The 17,549-nt window shown below is 45.1% G+C and overlaps 1 protein-coding gene across 15 annotated transcripts in view; it reads right to left on the bottom strand.

Annotated features, from left to right (window-relative positions):
• The window catches only part of ZBTB38 (zinc finger and BTB domain containing 38), a 125,282-nt gene that overhangs the window by 48,564 nt on the left and 59,169 nt on the right, over positions 1–17,549 (bottom strand). For 13 of the 15 annotated variants that reach the window (XR_005023116.2, XR_005023117.2, XR_008996360.1 and 10 more), the window contains one exon: positions 270–374. The gene's annotated coding sequence lies outside the window, so the exon portion shown is untranslated. Of the gene's footprint in view, positions 1–269; positions 375–1,893; positions 2,168–2,195; positions 5,373–17,549 lie in introns of those variants that run through there. The other 2 variants (XM_036877407.2, XM_036877403.2) reach the window with 2 other exon arrangements.

Below are 17,549 nucleotides of genomic sequence, written 5' to 3'. Positions count from 1 at the left end.
GGGAAAATGGAGATCTCTAACTCAAAGACTTACAGAAGCTCCCCAAGTCACTGGCAGAACTGGAACGAGAAACCAGTTGTCCTGAAGCCCTGTTCACTTATTTACTCCTTCAAAACAGGGGCCTCACAGTTCACTTCAATGTCACTGTCACACATAATCCCCACACCTGGTAGATCACTGGAGCAAATCATCTGCCCCTTGGGAATCAGCCCCTCAGAAAAACCATTTCCTATTTCACGTAGACTAAGGAGAGACACAAAGTCAGTTACCTCAGTCAGAACAGACCAGTCTTAACAGAGTTAGTTTCTCGTGTTTTGGAAGAAATCACTTGGAAATCCTTGGTTCTGAGTCTTCCATCTCTTCCACATCAAAATCTAAAAATAAAAGAGAAAAGAAATAATGCAGTGCCTCATGACTAGCTGATATGACTTAATATTGCAGCATCAATGGTAATTGTAATTAGCATGGGTAATGAACACCTACTATAATTCAAGCGCTGAGCAAAATGACTGGACATATGTGACCTCATACAGTCTTCATAATACCCTCAGATGTAGAAGACATTCCCCATTTTACAGCTACACAGAAGGGGGCTCTGAGAGGTCATGGATTCTCTTCAAGGTCACACAGCTAGTTTATGTTAGATCTGGGGCTTAAATCATGTAAGAATGAGGTTAATTTAGCAAAATGTGCATTTTCATGTATGATTGTTATAAAGCCTGAGATACACTGACACACAACTAATTTTATTACTTAACGAAAGAATATCAGATATCAGCCCCTTTTGAATTATTGAAATACCAGTCTCAAAACACCACTTACTATGTGCAATGTGCTCTGATATTTACTATTGTATTCTTTTGTATATTGCATTATATATTCTCTATCTTTAAAAAAATTCCAGTAGTAACCCACTAAATGGATTTCAGAATCTTCTAAGGGATCCCTACTCTTGTTGGAAGAATATTACACTTACAGATAGTATGTTACTATAAGTTTGTCTGAAACAGCAGATTAAATCCTCCTATGCTTTCTAACCATGGCAACCTGACAAAGTGGCTGAGCTTCATAATTAGGAGAAAAGTCTTTAATCTTTAAATATGTATAGGGCACAGTAACACATATCATCTATAATGGATCCTTAAAAGGGATATTCAAATAGGGCCAAAATCCAGAATGGAATTGGTCACTTACCTAAAGCAGATCAGAATTATAAAGTGGAACCGCTGATGGACTAAACTCTCAGGTGATTTATTATATACCCTGCAAAGAAGTGTCTGAGAGCCGGCTCTGTGTAGTAGGGGCAGAGCAGACCCAACTACCTGCACAAGTAGGAGGCTGAGATTGAAAACCCTGGGGGCAGGGCCTTGCCTTTGCCATGTCCCATTCAATTCCAAGGGTTTGGTGCTGAACCAAGGAAATTATCAGGTTCCCGCAGGGTCTGGACTGGGGTCCGAGTCGCAGTCCAGGGAGGCTGGAGATGGGGTGAGGGTCTGTGACTGTCAGTGCAGTTTTGGAGCCTGCTGGACCTGAGCCCAGAACGTCCCTAGCACATGGGTGAGCATTTCTCCCCCGGCCACCCGCCCTCTAGCACAAATGCGCAGATAGGCCACTAGATGCGACGCAACCAGCCCCGACCTGCACTCGAACCCCCCCAACTCTCAGGGCGCAGGCCCCGGAGTCCGGGCACCTGCGGGCGCTGGGTCCCTGCACCACCAGCTCGTTTTGCAGCGGCTGCATCGCTCACTGCCCAGCGCGAGGGTTTCCCAGCCAGGTTTCCAGGCTCCCTCCTGGGGAGAGGAGGGGTCAGGCTGGCCGCGCCCAGGGCCCCGCGCCCGCAGGCCGCGCCTCGCCCACCCAGCCCCGCACGCAGACCCTGCGGACAGCACTTACAGGGCACGACTGCTCCACCGCAAGCGCGTTTCTCTGGGGGTCCATGGCTCTTCCGGACCCGCGAGTCCGGTCGCTGCGCCACACAGCACCGCCCAGAAAATGGACGCCGGCGGCTCGGCTCTGGCGCCCTGGCCCGCCCCCGGCGCAGGCTGGGGGACGCGGCCCGGCCGGGAGGAGGTCGGCTCGACCCTCAGCCTGCGGGCCGGGGCGCCAGGGCACCGCCGCGCCGAGGACGAGGCCTCGGGAGGGCAGCGGGGCCCGGGTGGGCACGCACGACGGCCGCGCGGGGCCCCTGACCCTACCTGGGTGCGATGGGGGGCGCGGTACCCACGACGGCCCCGCGAGGCCCCAGGCGCCACCAAGGGGGCAGCTGCCTCCGGCTTCGCCTTCTAAGGGGAGAACGCGATTCAGAACCTGCCAGAAGGACGACCCAGTGAGAGGTCCCACGGCCACACAGCCTAGTCACTACCAGAGCAACGCCTGGGTCCGCAGAAGGGTCTCTGGGTTCCGGATCCAGATCCCAGACAGCATCCAAACCCTGCACGTCTGAGAGCGGCGGGAAACTGAGAAAGTCGAGCGCAGTTTTAATTTAAACAAATTCTCAGGCATAGGTGTCACCTGTGCTTTCCCATGGCTGTCAGAAGAGGCCTAGATTGATTTTCCCAAGGTGTTTTCACCAAAAGACCCAGTCCTTCTACATAAAGGGCACTGACTGTCTGCTAGGATCTTTCTTCCAAGATTCAGGCACTGCTCATTGAAAAAATATTTACTGAGGCCTGCCACAAACTCCCCTTGTGGAGCTAACAGCTTAGTGCACTAGTATACAGGTTTTGTTTGTTTTTAAAAATTCATCTGTGTTCCCCGTGTTTTGGTATTTTAAAATTTTCTTTAAAAAGTGATTCAGTCCCAAGTTGCAACTTAAAAGGATAAAAAGTCTATTCTTTGCTTGACTTACATCCCATTTTAGCTTAGAATACAATTTTGTAATTCTGCATTCTAGTTCCTGACCATGTTTTAGGAATGTGATCATTTTAATGAATAAAGTAGATTCCAATATTAAATACAAAGCCAGCAAGACATTTTAAATAAGCAAGGCAAAATACATTGACTTAAAGTCAAATTACAGAATCATGTAATTTAAAAATAAAGGCAGGGTTTTGAAGGCTGGAAGCTTGGGAACATGCATACACATGTACACTAGTAATTTCCCACCTCCTCAAAGCCAGGCACCCTTTATTCTCTCACTGTAGACCACACGTTTAGAAACATCTATTCCACTAAATTGCATTTCTTAACTAATGATTCATCTTCCCCCTTAAAAAACAATGCTGCAATGTATTTGTTTATGTAAATGCCAATCAGAGCTTCTACAAAACCTGAGCTAACCCGTTGTTACTTGTGGATTCCAACCTAAAGAAACTTGTGGTCTGATTGCAATGTTTCCACTGAAGCTTTTGGGAACTCAGAAAAATCATTTGGAGACCTCCATGAAAACTGAAGTACACGAATTAGGAACCATGGATGGGAAGTGCCACTATAGGGCATTGTTGTCTCTGCTTCCCTGGGATTGTAAGGTGGGAAGGGGTAAAGCAAGGCATTTTGGTCTGTGGATTCTGCCTGCCTGGGTTTAAAGCCCAGCTTTGTGACTAACGAGGGCACTCACTGTGTAACTTTGGGCAAGTTACTGAATCTCGCTGAGCCTCAACTTTCTCATCTATAAAATGGGGCTAATTATAATGTATGCCTACCTCATTGGTTTTTTTGATAGTTAAATGGGATAATACATGTGAAGCATCTACAACAGTGCCTGGCACACAGTATGTGCTCTGGGAGTGTCAGCTGTTGTGGCTGTTAGTGCTGGAAGTCAAGTATTCAGAGTTCGAAGTTCCTGCCATTCAGGTGGTAAGAATCAGAGCCACTGTGTATAAAGCAACCTTTATACCCTAGAAATTTTCCATGGGTAAGCTGCCAGGGTCACATGGTAAGTGACGTAGAAGATTTAAACACAGGTCTGACTCCACAGTCCATTTCTTGGGGCTGCTAACATATTCCAGGTGGTACCTTGATCAGATGCTGTCAACAGCTTGTTAAGGTGAAATCGGCTCTGGCTTTCCTAAGAAGCTTACCAAGTGAATGGCTCCTTACATCTGCTTGGGAATTCACAAACGGTGGCATTTCTTTCTCATTAGAGGCAAAAGTTTCTCCAGAATTGAGTAGATTTCCCCAAAATTGTTATTAATAACTAAAATATCATGGCAACAGTTTTAAGCACCATAGCCTAAAACTTACATAATCAGCTCATCCTTCAAAATTTTCCACCCTTCCTCAAAACCAGTCACTGATTCTCTCTCTTAATCATTCTTCTGAGTATGGGGAACTATCTGGAAATTTCCAGGAACATCCTAACTTGTCATAATTTTATTTTCTGTAAGGGTTTATTCTTTTCGAAACAACTAAATGTGATTTATTTTTCTCTATCTTCATAATACTTTTCATTTCAACACATTTACAAATCAGAAAAAAAAAAATTCTAAGACTTCCAAGATTCTCTCCTCTCTTACATTTCTACCAGTTCTCCAACATCTCCATAGCATGCTCCTGGTCCTTTTCTAGGAGGCTTTCCTCACATTTTCCACCTCATTCCCTTTAATCCCCATGTGATCTCTGTTACGCCCCAGCCACCTGCCTGCCCTAAGTTAGGACTGTTGGCCAGTTCCACATTGATTGCCCCCTTCTCTTTCATTTTTAAGGTTTCACTATCGCCATAATATATAAAAAGACATAATGTGTTGTCGCTTTAAACACACTTGTTTTTTTTGTTTCCCTGCATGGGTTAGGAGTCTATAACTTGGTCTGCCTCCAATATTTGTGGCACTCTTAATTTGTTGTCTTACTTTTCTTCTGTTTCCCTCATCCTAGGCACTCACCAAATTCTACCACTTAGCTTCCCCTTATTTGGTTGCTTATCTCTTCCCCTTCAGACATTTTAAGAAAGTCCCTGTCCAAATCATTTTCTCTAATCTCCACCACATTCCTGAAAGGCCTCTTGTGATAGTGTCGAGAAGTCTACGAAAGCTGGTGAAGGGACAGTGTTGAGAACAGGGGTGTCAACTTCCAGTGCACCTGGGAGCCAGGCAGGAAGTAGTGGGAACTGGAGCCTAGAGGAGGATTCCTGTCCCACCTAAACGGGGAGTGGGTGTGGTCACTGCCCAACCCCAGACCAACTGTTGCCAAGTGGGAATGCCAGCCAGATCTACAGAATTTCCCAATGAAGCCCAAATCAGAATTTTTATATAAAAATCTCTGAAATGTAGACTACATTAAAAAAGAAAAGGTATCTAAATCTGATCAAGTCTGTAGGGGTAACTACCAATTTACAGAACATCTCTGAGACAGAAGAACATGTAAAATAGCACCAAAGAGTGCAATCATCAAATTTCAGATTGGGAGAAACTATACAGGTCAAACAAACTGTTTCTTTGATAAAATTTTTACAGCAATAGCAAGGATACAAGAAAGAGAGGGAGGGAAATCAATAGATTAAATGGAATTTAAGGGAATATCTATTGTTTTTTAAGGAATTTATTTGGAATTGTGCTTTGAACAAATAAATTATTTTCTTTAAATGACCTAACTGGACAAATTAGGTCAAGTTAGGACAAATGCTGACTCTGATATCTGATGTTATTAAAGAATTACTGTTATTTGTTGGTCTGATAATGATACTGTGGTTATTTTTCTTAGTAATCCACATCTTTTGGATGTATTGCTTTAAGTAAGTCACATTTTAAAAACTTTTTATTTAGAAATATTTCTGTAGGGGCCAGCCTACGGCCGAGGCTGAGTCCCACTATGGCTGAACACCGCCCTTCCACTGTAGCTGACCAACGCCCTAAGATGGCACCCGCTTCCTGGGCGCCACCCTTCCTGGTTTGGTGGCATTAGCATAAGGAAGTTGTTCCTATAGGCTTGCCCCATGCTTCCGCGCTCGTGCTCAACTCATGCAGAAAGCATGCTACCAATCAGCTTAAAGGTCACGCATGATCACCATAGGCCAGCTTCCTTTATATAAGGCATAAGCAGGAAAGAGAAGGAGAGTCTCTCTCCTCTCATTCTTCCTCTCACTCGCTCTCTCCGGCTGTTGCTTCTTCTCACTCACCTTCTCCCGACCTTCCGAGCAACAATAAAGAACTGAAGTGAACCAGGTCTGTGTACGTATCGCTGTCGTCACCGCCACAAGGAGCAAATGCGATATCTGGTGCCGAAACCCGGGAGTTTTTCTCCAACCACCCAGAGGAGAAACTGGCGGACGCGGACGCCATAGAGCTTCTTACCCTGAAGCAGTACCAGTGGACTCCATTCGAAAGGATCGTTCGGGAGGGCACCTCGAAAGAGGAGGGTGAGTGGATCAACAAGCAAAACGAAAGTAAGCAGTCAAGGTGGGGATTTCTATTCTGTCTGTTCGTCTTGTTCATCCTTGTGCTTATTATTGTGTTTGTTGTTGCTAAGTATGTTAGATGAAGTAAGGGCACCAGTGAAAGTTCGCGGGATAGCGACGAAGCAAGGAAAGTTCGCGGTATAGCGACGAATGTAAATTAGTGATAAGAGTACCCCCTACCTATAGACATCAGGAGTATATCTTAATCTCTTCACTATTAACATGGGGTCTGAAGGGTCTAGACTGAGAGCAGAAGAGCCTTTGAGAGCACTCCTGAGGGCCAACGGAACACCATTAAAAACAAAAACCGCAAGGGCTTTCCTCCACACGGTAGAGAAGCATGCTCCGTGGTTCCTAGATGAAGGAAGAATCACTACCCCCGTGTGGGAAAAGTTAGGCGAGGATCTGCGCAACGCAGATGGCAGGGAGCCACTCCCGGCTGGGACGCTCCCCATATGGGGGCTGGTTAGGAGCGGCCTAAAGGAGAATAAACCTAGTTGTAGAGAGGCCATAAGGGAAGGAGAGGAGGTTCTTGAGAAAGAAGAAAGAGCCTCTGAGAGAGCATCTGAAAGAGGATCTACACAGGGGGGGTCCTCTGATGAGGAAGAGGACCAAGAATTATCAGGAGAAGAGTTAGAGGCTAGGGCTGCTTAGAGAGGACATCGGCCCACATTGTATCCCTCACTGAGCCAACTGAGAATAAGCAGAGAGGAAGGAGAGACTAGTTCGGCCCCTCTCCCCAATAAGAGCAGTAAGGTAGAAGAGATTGTGCCAACCGCCCCAAATCATCCATTTTGCTCTCCAACCTATAGAGCAGAGCCACCCCCTTACCAGAGTTACTCATGTTGTGGTGGCCAGGGGTGCCAAGAACAATTGGGCAAGAATAGATGGAGGGAATGGCTAACCATGGAGGGGAATGCAGCCTTCCCAGTAATAGAAGATCCAAACACCCAGCAAAGATACCATCAAGCCCTAGATTTTAAGCTTGTAAAAAGCCTAAAGGAAGCTGCCACCACCTATGGAGTGCAAGCAGCGTTCACTGTGGCCATAGTGGAGTCATTAGCCACTCAGAATCTAACACCAGATGATTGGGCTAATGTAGCCAGAGCATGCCTTACTGGAGGTCAGTATCTGCTATTCAAAACTGCGTGGGCAGAGCTTTCACAAGACACTGCCCGGCGCAACGCTGCCGCAGGGAACAATCAGTGGAACCTAGAGATGCTGATGGGCACAGGACCTTACTTAGGACAGCATAATCAGATAAATTACCCGCCTGCAGTGTATATGCAAATAGCTACAGCAGCTGTCAAGGCCTGGAAAACACTCCAGGGCTCTGGTGATTTACAGGGTCAACTATCCAGAGTACTCCAAAGATCAAATGAGCCTTACGCAGATTTCTTGGCGAGACTGATGCAAACCGCAGGCCGTATATTTGGAGATGCTGACACAGCCATGCCCCTAGTAAAACAGTTGGCCTATGAGCAAGCAAATAAATGGTGTAAAGAAGCTATCAGGCCTTGGAAAAACAAAGATTTAAATGTGTACCTCAAAGTTTGCCGAGATATCAATGATAGTGTAGTGCAAGGACAAGTGATAGCCACAGCCATAACTCAGGGACTGCAACAGGCGCGTAGCAGGGGTACCCCTCCCGGGGCATGCTTCCATTGCAAGCAGATGGGTCATTTAAAGCGAGATTGCCCGAAATTAGGCGGAGGAAGAGCCAGTGTGACCAACATCAAACCACAACCGAGATTATGTCCCAGATGTAGAAAAGGAAACCATTGGGCAAGAGAGTGCAGATCAGTAGTAGATGTGGAGGAACGCCCACTACCCCCACAGCAGGCAAAAAACGGGAGGCCAGGCCCCCCACCTCAGGGCCCTCAAATGTATGGGGTGATCCAACAAATTCCCAGGACACATTTTCATCTGACAGATCAAAGATCCAGCTTAGAGTTGAAGAACCAAGGAGAGCCACCACAGGGAGCGCAGGAGTGGACATCCGTGCCACCACCAGACTCGTATTGACACCCGAGATGGGAGTCCAGTTAGTAGAGTCAGATTTTAAAGGTCCATTACCTAAGGATACAGTGGGACTCCTATTGGGCTGGAGTTCCACAACCAAAGCAAGATTGATAGTACACCCAAGAGTTATTGACCCAGATTATGAGGGAGTAGTAAAGATTATAGTCTCCTCCCCAAGAGGCGTTACAGCCATCAATTCTGGAGACCGCATTGCTCAAATTCTTATGCTTCCTAGTAAGCATAGACAATATGGACATAAAAACATGAAAAGAGGTCAATCAGGATTTGGATCATCTGGGGCCCCTCTGACCTGTTTCACAATGGAGCTGGGAGACAGGCCTATGCTTGTCCTGAAGATTAGAGATAGGAACTTCTTAGGACTATTAGACACAGGGGCAGATCGCAGCATTATAAGAGAAGCTGAGTGGCCTAAAGATTGGCCTCTAAACTGAGCTGCTCAGACTCTAAGAGGACTGGGCATAGCTCAAGCCCCATTATGTAGTGCTGCCACACTCCCCTGGAAAGATCCGGAAAGGCATGAGGGAGTAGTTCAACCTTATGTGCTGAGCATACCGGTGTCTCTCTGGGGAAGAGACATACTGACCCAGACGAATCTTAAACTAACAACAGAAACCTTCTATAGTTATCAGGCAAAGTCCATTATGAGGAAGCAGGGCCATACAGGGACCAGAGGCATAAAAAACCTTGACTGGCAGAGAGACACCCATCCCGCTCTCAGGAGTGGTACCCAGTAGGATTAGAGGCCCAGGACTGAGTTTTTCCTTGGGGCCATTGAAGACAGACAAGAACTAAAAATACAATGGCGATCAGAAGAGCCCGTGTGGGTTCCTCAGTGGCCCCTTACTAAAGAGAAAAGGGAAGCAGCCCACACATTAGTGCAAGAGCAAATTGCCGCAGGGCATCTTCAAAGTTCTACTTCCCCATAGAATACACCCATATTTGTCATAAGAAAGAAATCAAGAAAATAGAGATTGCTGCATGATCTAAGAGCTGTAAATAATCAGATGATTCTCATAGGATCAGTACAATTAGGTTTACCATTGCCTATGGCCCTGCCAAAAGATTGGAAGACCATTGTAATAGATATCAAAGATTGTTTCTTTTCCATCCCTCTTCATCCTGAGGATTGTAAAAAGTTCGCCTTCAAGGTACCAGCCATCAATCATGGTCACCCAGATGAGCGGTATGAATAGAAAGTGTTGCCACAAGGCATGGCGAATAGCCCTACTATGTGCCAATTGTTTGTACATAAGGCCCTGGCAGAAGTTAGAAAAAGGTTCCCTGAAGTGATTATCTATCATTATATAGATGATATTCTCTTATGTCATGAAAGGAACAGTGTAGTAGAAGAAGGCCTCTGCTTCTTGCAAGAACATTTTAAACAATGGGGCTTAGAACTAGCACCAGAAAAGGTACAGGTAACTTGTACCAAACAGTATTTAGGAATAAAATTGGAAGATACTATTGTTAGACCATTAAAAGTGATCATAAGAACAGATCATCTAAGCACCCTCGATGATTTTCAAAAACTCCTTGGAGATATAAATTGGGTAAGGCCATTCCTAAAGCTTACAGATGAAGAGCTCAGTCCATTATATGAGACACTGAAGGGCGATTCTGATTTATCATCTCCGCGCTCTCTCAGTAAGCAAGCCAAAGAAGCCTTGAGCCTAGTCCAATCCCGCTTGCAGCTTGCCCAGGTAGATAGAATAGACTATGGCAAATTGCTATTCCTTATAGTGATACCCAGTAATAATAGCCCAACAGGGGTACTTTGGCAGGAAGGGCCAATTCTCTGGGTATATCTGGCCCACTCTCCAGGAAAAACATTAAGATGGTATCCTCAGAGTATAGCTGATTTGATCATCAAGGGAATCAAGACAGCTATAAAAACATTTAGGATTCCCCCAAACATAATAATAACACCTTATACTGCTGAGCAGATTGAATGTCTTACTGCATGCTGTGATGCATGGGCTGTTGCTTACACCATCACCAATGCTTCCTTTGACAACCACTACCCAAAACATCCTTGGCTACAGTTCTGCCTCTCTAATCCTGTCATCTTTCCTAAAAACACAAGATGTAATCCCATACCCAAAGCTAAGGTGATGTTCACTGATGGGTCAAAGAATGGCATCGGGACTGTGGTCACTGGTGACCAATCTTGGACATTCAGTTTTCCAACCACTTCAGCCCAACAAACAGAGCTGTTGGCTGTAGCACAAGCCTTTACACTTTTCTCACAAGAACCTTTTAACCTTTTAGCAGATAGTCAGTATGTAGTGAATGCTGTGTCCATCTTAGAGAATGTAAGTTATATTAGCCAGTCTTCCCCCGTTGCCAGTATTTTTAGAAAGCTACAACAACTGATCTGAGATCGATCAACACCTTTCTTTATTAGACATGTAAGAGCCCACACTTCCCTCCCAGGACCCATTGCTGAGGGAAACAGATGTGCCGATGCCCTGACCCATGAGTCTAACATCTCAGTGATATTTGACCATGTAGAACAAGCCACACAATTTCACAAACAATTTCATGTGAATTCAAACACCCTTCGCTTAAAATATAATATTACTAGAGACCAAGCTAGAGCCATAGTAGTAAGTTGTAAATGGTGTGTTACACTCTTACCCACCGTTTCAGAGGGAGTCAATCCAAAGGGACTACTACCCAATCACATTTGGCAAATGGATGTCACTCATATTCCAGAGTTTGGCAAGATGAAATATATTCATGTGTCTGTTGACACCTGCTCAGGCATCATTTTCACCTCTTGCCATACAAGGGAAAAAACTAGAGATGTCATAACTCACTGCCTTCAAGTGTTTTCAGCCTGGGGAAAGCCCAAGCATGTAAAAACTGATAATAGACCAGCATATACATCCCAATCCTTTCTTAAATTTTTAAGAGTAATAGATATCACCCATACCACAAGTATTCCCTACAACCCTCAAAGGCAAGGCGTGGTAGAGCGCACCAACCTGACCCTTAAAAATGCTCTCTATAAACAAAAAGGGGGAATAGAGGCAGACTTCAGATCCCCCAGAGACAAACTTAACATCATATTATTCATTTTAAATTTTTTGACATTGGACAAAGATGGCCACAGTGCAGCAGAGCGGCATAATCGCCGTTCCAGGCCTAAAGACATGCCCGCAGTTATGTAGAAGGATGTATTGGAAGGATCATGGAAAGGCCCGGATCCAGTGTTAATCTGGAACCGAGGCTCTGTTTGTGTTTTCCCACAGGACCGAAACAATCCCATCTGGGTGCCTGAACGCCTGACACGGAGAGTGGCAAGACCAGAACCGGAAGTGCGAGATACTGACCCCACTGATGCTGATCCTGCTACTGATCCTTCAGCAGGCGATAGCGGAACCCAGAGAACTATGGGGTCTGGTGAAGGCTTGGCCTCTACCACTCCCGGTGACTGAAACTGCACATACCTTTCCCGCCTTTTTCTCTACCTATAGTACACTTAATCTCCAATATCTGCCTTTTGACAGCTCTATGTGTTACTGGCATTCTTTTCATAACCTCTCTAAAGCTGCCAATCTGTCCAGGGAATTAAGCAAAATGTTATCCACCAATTAGTCCAGTGAGTTTGACGTGCTCACCACTCAGCTATGGCTAGAAATATTGAATGTTAGTTCCCAAAAGGTAGAGGTGCTGTCTGTAGCTCAGTTTGCTGAAGCCGTGCTAAATGCCACCAAAGCCTGGTCAGGCATGGGTGTTATGGGTATATTACTCCTTGTAGGTCTTCTCCTACTTGGGAGAAAAGTCTGTTCCATGCAACGGCAACATCGGGAAGTGCGGATGGCTCTGGTGCAGGCCATGGCAGCTATAGAGGAAGGCATCTCCCCCAGGGTGTGGCTCAATATGTTGGACCAGTAGTCAAAGACGGGTAAGATCAGGAGGTACGCATACCAACCTAAGACAGGGCACAGACCTTAGCTGTCTGTTGCCCTATGACGAGTAAGGATGCTGCGCCTCCCTGACAACCTAAGACAGGCATGGTCCCCGAGCCTCATTGTGTTAAAAAACAAAAAAGGGAGAGATGTAGGGGCTGGCCTATGGCCGAGGCTGAGTCCCACTATGGCTGAACACCGTCCTTCCACTGTAGCTGACCAATGCCCTAAGATGGCGCCTGCTTCCTGGGCACCACCCTTCCTGGTTTGGTGGCATTAGCATAAGGAAGTTGCTCCTATAGGCTTGCCCCATGCTTCCGCGCTTGTGCTCAACTCATGCAGAAGGCATGCTACCAATCAGCTTAAAGATCACACATGATCACCATAGGCCAGCTTCCTTTATATAAGGCATAAGCAGGAAAGAGAAGGAGAGTCTCTCTCCTCTCATTCTTCCTCTCACTCACTCTCTCCCGCTGTTGCTTCTTCTCACTCACCTTCTCCCGACCTTCCGAGCAACAATAAAGAACTGAAGTGAACCAGGTCTGTGTCGTCACCGCCACAAGGAGCGAACGCGATAATTTCAAACTGATAGAATTGCAAGAGTAGTGCTAAAAACTCCTATATACATTCCACCCATATCTATTCCTTTTTTCCTGAACCATTTGTAAGTCATAGACATTACTTTTATTCCTAAGTACTCCAGTATTTATATCCTAAGAAAAAGGGCTTTCTCTTAGTGTTCATCTTTTAGGGAATCATACTAAAATACTTAGAGATAAAATGATATAAGGTCTGGGATTTGCTTCAAAATACTACAGGGAAGGACTTAGATGAAACAAGATTGGCCCAGCATTGAGAACTGTTGAAGCTGGGTGGTGGCTACACAGGGACTCATTAAACTCATTCATCTTTCCATATTCAACATATGTTTAAGATTTTCATAATGAAGTCTTAAAAGATTATGTTAGTAAAAGGCTTTAAAATGATATATTAAGTGAAAAGAAAGAAGATATATTATCTACAAAACACTATCTCAAGTATTAAAAAAATTGTGCACAGACTGAAAGCATACATACATGCCAAAATGTTGACATTCCAAACGAATACTTTTAGTATATATTACTTTAATAATTAGAAGAAAAAAGTAACGCAATTAAAAAATTAGAAAATGAAACTATTAACAACTGATTCAATTAAAAATATTGTTAAAAGTCAAACAAAACACTGTGGGGTGGACTGGCCAATGGACGCTCAGTTTGTAGATTTTGACTCAGAATATGGGTTCACAGACTAGGGCCTGCAGGCTCAATTCAGCCTGCCACCAGCTTTTGTGTAGATTGCAAGCTGAGAATGGTTCTTATAATTTCACTTGATTGAAAAAATATGAAGGGGAATAATATTTCATGATGTGAAGATCACATAAAAATCAAATTTTAGTGTCCATATATGAAGTTTTTTGGGGACAGAGCCAGTCATTCATTTTTGTATCTAAGGCAGTACATACTTATTACTGCTATATGTTATTATATGTTTATTTTGTCAGTAAAAACTTTCTTGTGGAAATTTGTTTTCTCAATTACCATGTAAATACCTACATAACATCCTCAGGTTTGCCTCGATACAGAAAACCTAAAATATTTACTATCTGACCCTTTACAGAAAAAGTTTGCAAACCTCTAGATTGGAGCAGGGTTTTCCCTCTGCCCTAAAAGCATCTTGGTTTAGTAGAAAGAGCACTGGACTAGGAGTCAAGCATGGCCACTCAACACTCCAAGTGACCCGGAGAAGTCACAGCTTCTCTGGGCCACAGTTGCCACAATGGTAGAATAAAGTGGTCTCAGGTCTACACTCCAGCTGAAGTCTGTGGTTCACACTGTTGTGAGGGCAAAGCAAAAAGTATCAGGATGATGGATGCAATAAGGGCTGGTGTGCCAGCCAGGCGTGCTTCTCTTGGAGACAATTATGACTGATGCCAGACATGCAGGATCTATCACACTGGAGATGGTTTAACAGTCACTCAGACCAGGGGCTGGGTTGGCTGGGGAAGAGCAAGGAAGGACAGGCTTTGGGACCCCCAAAGGCGGAGCAGAATGCCTGCTGTGGGCAACATGGCTTTGGGAAGAAGAGTTTCTAAAATCTGCAGCTCAAACAGATATTTTAGGTCTGAGTTTTGCAGAAGACCTAAAGCACTCTGTCACAGTCCCTGTAAAAATCTGCTTATTTAATTGAAGTTTAGTCCAGATCTAGTCACGCAATAGTGGGGAGAGGGCACTCTCAGGCCTCCTCACCTAGAGTGGGCACCTTGGGATGCAAACATTGTAAGACTCTGGGATAAATCATCCTTGAGGATGCCAATCTGCAGGCGCCTCATAACAGGCAAGGGGGATCCTTAAGGAGCAAGGCCAGCATTATGACTGAAGCCAGACAGAGCGTCCTGGCACTCAGTCCCTACACAGCAGACCTGCAGCCTGCATTTTAGGGGTTCTCCCAAGACCTGTTTTTCTAGTTTCAACCCCACCCCACTCTTTCTCCCTTGTACCCAGCACCCCCGATCCAGGGTGCAGACAGCAGCATCTCCTTTGTCTGCCCTGACTGCTCTCTTTTTTCCCTCTTTTTTATTTTCTGCACCCACTGTGCCTCCTGGTCCTCGTCTCAGTCTGCAGTGATCTCCATCTCCCCAGTTTGCCTCCCAGATCTCTTCCACAGTTTTCCTCAATATCCTGCATTTCCCAGAAAATCTTTCAGTGATGTAGCCCCTCTCTTTCCCTCTTCCCTTCCACAGCTCAAGAAACAAGAGGAAAGGGGGGAAAAATTACAAGGGCACTGCCCTTCTGGGATTTAACCACATTCTCAGCTGGTGGCTTTTGTTTTCTCATCTCACTGGCTTGTAAGGCCCTCAGGGCAGGGACTCCACGTCACACTCTATGCTGGGGAAGATGGGCAAGATTATTAGGCCTTAATTAGAGCAAAGCCTCAGACTGGGGAGAAGATTTTAGCAAGCAACAGGAAAAGGAATTTCAAAATATCCATTTGGTAGCAATGACCTGCGGTAGGAAGAGGTCTATTGTATTATATAAAGAAAACCATGAAAGCTCTCACAGCTGTTCACGAATACAGAAAGAATATTTACGCTGGTATTTTAAAAACAAAACAGAACCAGAATACAAACTCCCTCCACAGGCCAAATATGGTGAGTGTAGACATAAGAGCTCGTCTCAAACCCTGAGCAAGAATAGCTGCAGAAGCAACAAAACCATTAAGGGAAAAGATGCAAACTGAGCTACAAGATCAAAAGAGCAATTTTCAGGTCAATGAGACATTTTGGCTCTGGCAGAGCTGTGTGGGGATCACCTAACAAAGACAAGGGTTTTGGCAACTGGTCTTTGATTTACGTGCTGCCCATAAAGCCTTCTGCAGGACAGCTAGCAGGAAGATTCCCATTGCTGGCCACGAAGGTAAAAAAAGCAGAAGTATCTTGCCTGCATCACAAATTCAAATTTTTGCATTCAGGGCTTCTCAACTTAACATCTGCTTATGAATGGCAGAGAGTGGCAGCTGTGACTGAGGTCATCTGGCAATGCAGGCAGACCGGCTCAGAGCAGGGCAGCTAGACACATGGTGGCTTCTTAGGAACCAAGATATCTCGGGGAGTTGATGAAGATGAGACACAGAAGAACCATCCTTGCCATCGCTGAGATGGCCCTAAACTGAAGGCTGGCCTCAGGAAACAGTATAAAAGGCTGTTAAGAGAACAAAATGCCATTCATTTCTTTCTGGCACAGAGAAGACACACAATTGTGTCTGTTCATACAATGCTCTAGCCTTGTGTAGGAATCTGGACTGAAGTTTCATAGGTAGTTTCATGTCATAGCCCATTCTGCCTGGGTTGTAGTGGTGTTTGTTAATGCTCAACAAATACAGAGGTGAACTGAATTGTTGAAGCTCCCTCCACCACTGGTGAGCAGTACTCTACGGCAGAGGACTAGAACATTCTTCATGCAGTGGAATGTTTCACAGCAAAACTAAATGAAGTGTAAGGAGTCAGCCAAGCTACCCCACCCTGTGATAAGCAAAGCCCACTAAATTATGAATCAATTTTAGAGCACTTCTGAAATGCTCAGAAGGCTTGGAAGAGCCTTATAGTTTCTAATTTGTGTAGTAAACCTATGCCTTTGTTCTCAGAGCTTCATCAGCAAATTAGCCAAAAAGGCATAAAAGAGTTCTGATTATTAAGAATTTTCTTAGTATCATTTGCTCAAATAGAGAAATATCACTCTGAGTAGTGAGGTCTTTAGAAAGCCACCAAGAGACAGAGGTCTGTAGAACCGAAGCCTTTTAGGCAATAGAGGACAAAGATAATTTATTCACAAGATGGGACAGAACTTTCCACCATTTGCCTTTGAAAAGACTTAAAAGAAACAGCCAACTCCATGCTTTGCCATGAGTTCAAATTCTAGAGTTCTTATGAAAAATAAAGCAAGCAGCTTCCAAGAAATTTCCTTGCTCCAAGAATCCTTTCTTCTGTGAATTTCTTGGGTTAGCGCTCAACCTGTGCCAGAATTTCATCACCCCCTAGAAGTGCAACGTCCAGAGTTTTGCTGCACCTTCTTTGGCAGTTTCCGGGTGGGACTGAGTCAAAGGCAATGCCTACATGGCACCAGGTCCTGAGCATTTGACTAATAGCAGCCACAGGGCCTGGCCCAGCCTCTCACTGCAGGAGAAGCTTGCCTACGTAAGGCTCAACCCAGGAAGTCATTAGACCTGACTCTGAAACAGTGGTGGCTACGTACTGAAAGGATGGTCTGCAGTCTGGGCGGGAGTGGTCCTCTGCCTGGCAATGGTCTCCATCAGATCCTCACCTGGCTGGATCCATCTCACCGTGCAGGTCTCCCTTAAATGCCACCTCCCCAGGAAGGCTTTCACTGCCATTTTAAAGTGGCTCTCCTCCTCCCAACTTGTCACCTTTGCTTTTTGAAATTTAATTTTCTTCTTTGTACTTGTTTTCCTTTATTAATTGTTCACATATTTATTTTTGTGCCTCCTCCTGGTCCCTACCCCCACCCCACACACACTAGAGGCAGGTCCATGAGAAGCAGGACCTGGTCTCTCTTGTTCATCACTTTTTTTTTTAAGTCTTTTCAAAGGCAAATGGTGGAAAGTATTTCCAGCCCCTGGAATATGCCGGGCATACAGTAGGTGCTCAATAAGTGTGTCAAATGTTTAGTTACCAAGAAAGCTGTTAAGAACAGCATTTGCCTTGG

This window comes from Manis pentadactyla, chromosome 1 (genome assembly GCF_030020395.1).
Source record: "Manis pentadactyla isolate mManPen7 chromosome 1, mManPen7.hap1, whole genome shotgun sequence".
Classification (NCBI taxonomy): domain Eukaryota; kingdom Metazoa; phylum Chordata; class Mammalia; order Pholidota; family Manidae; genus Manis; species Manis pentadactyla.
The sequence above is the reverse complement of the archived record's forward strand: the minus strand, read 5'-3'. Positions and strand labels throughout refer to the sequence as shown.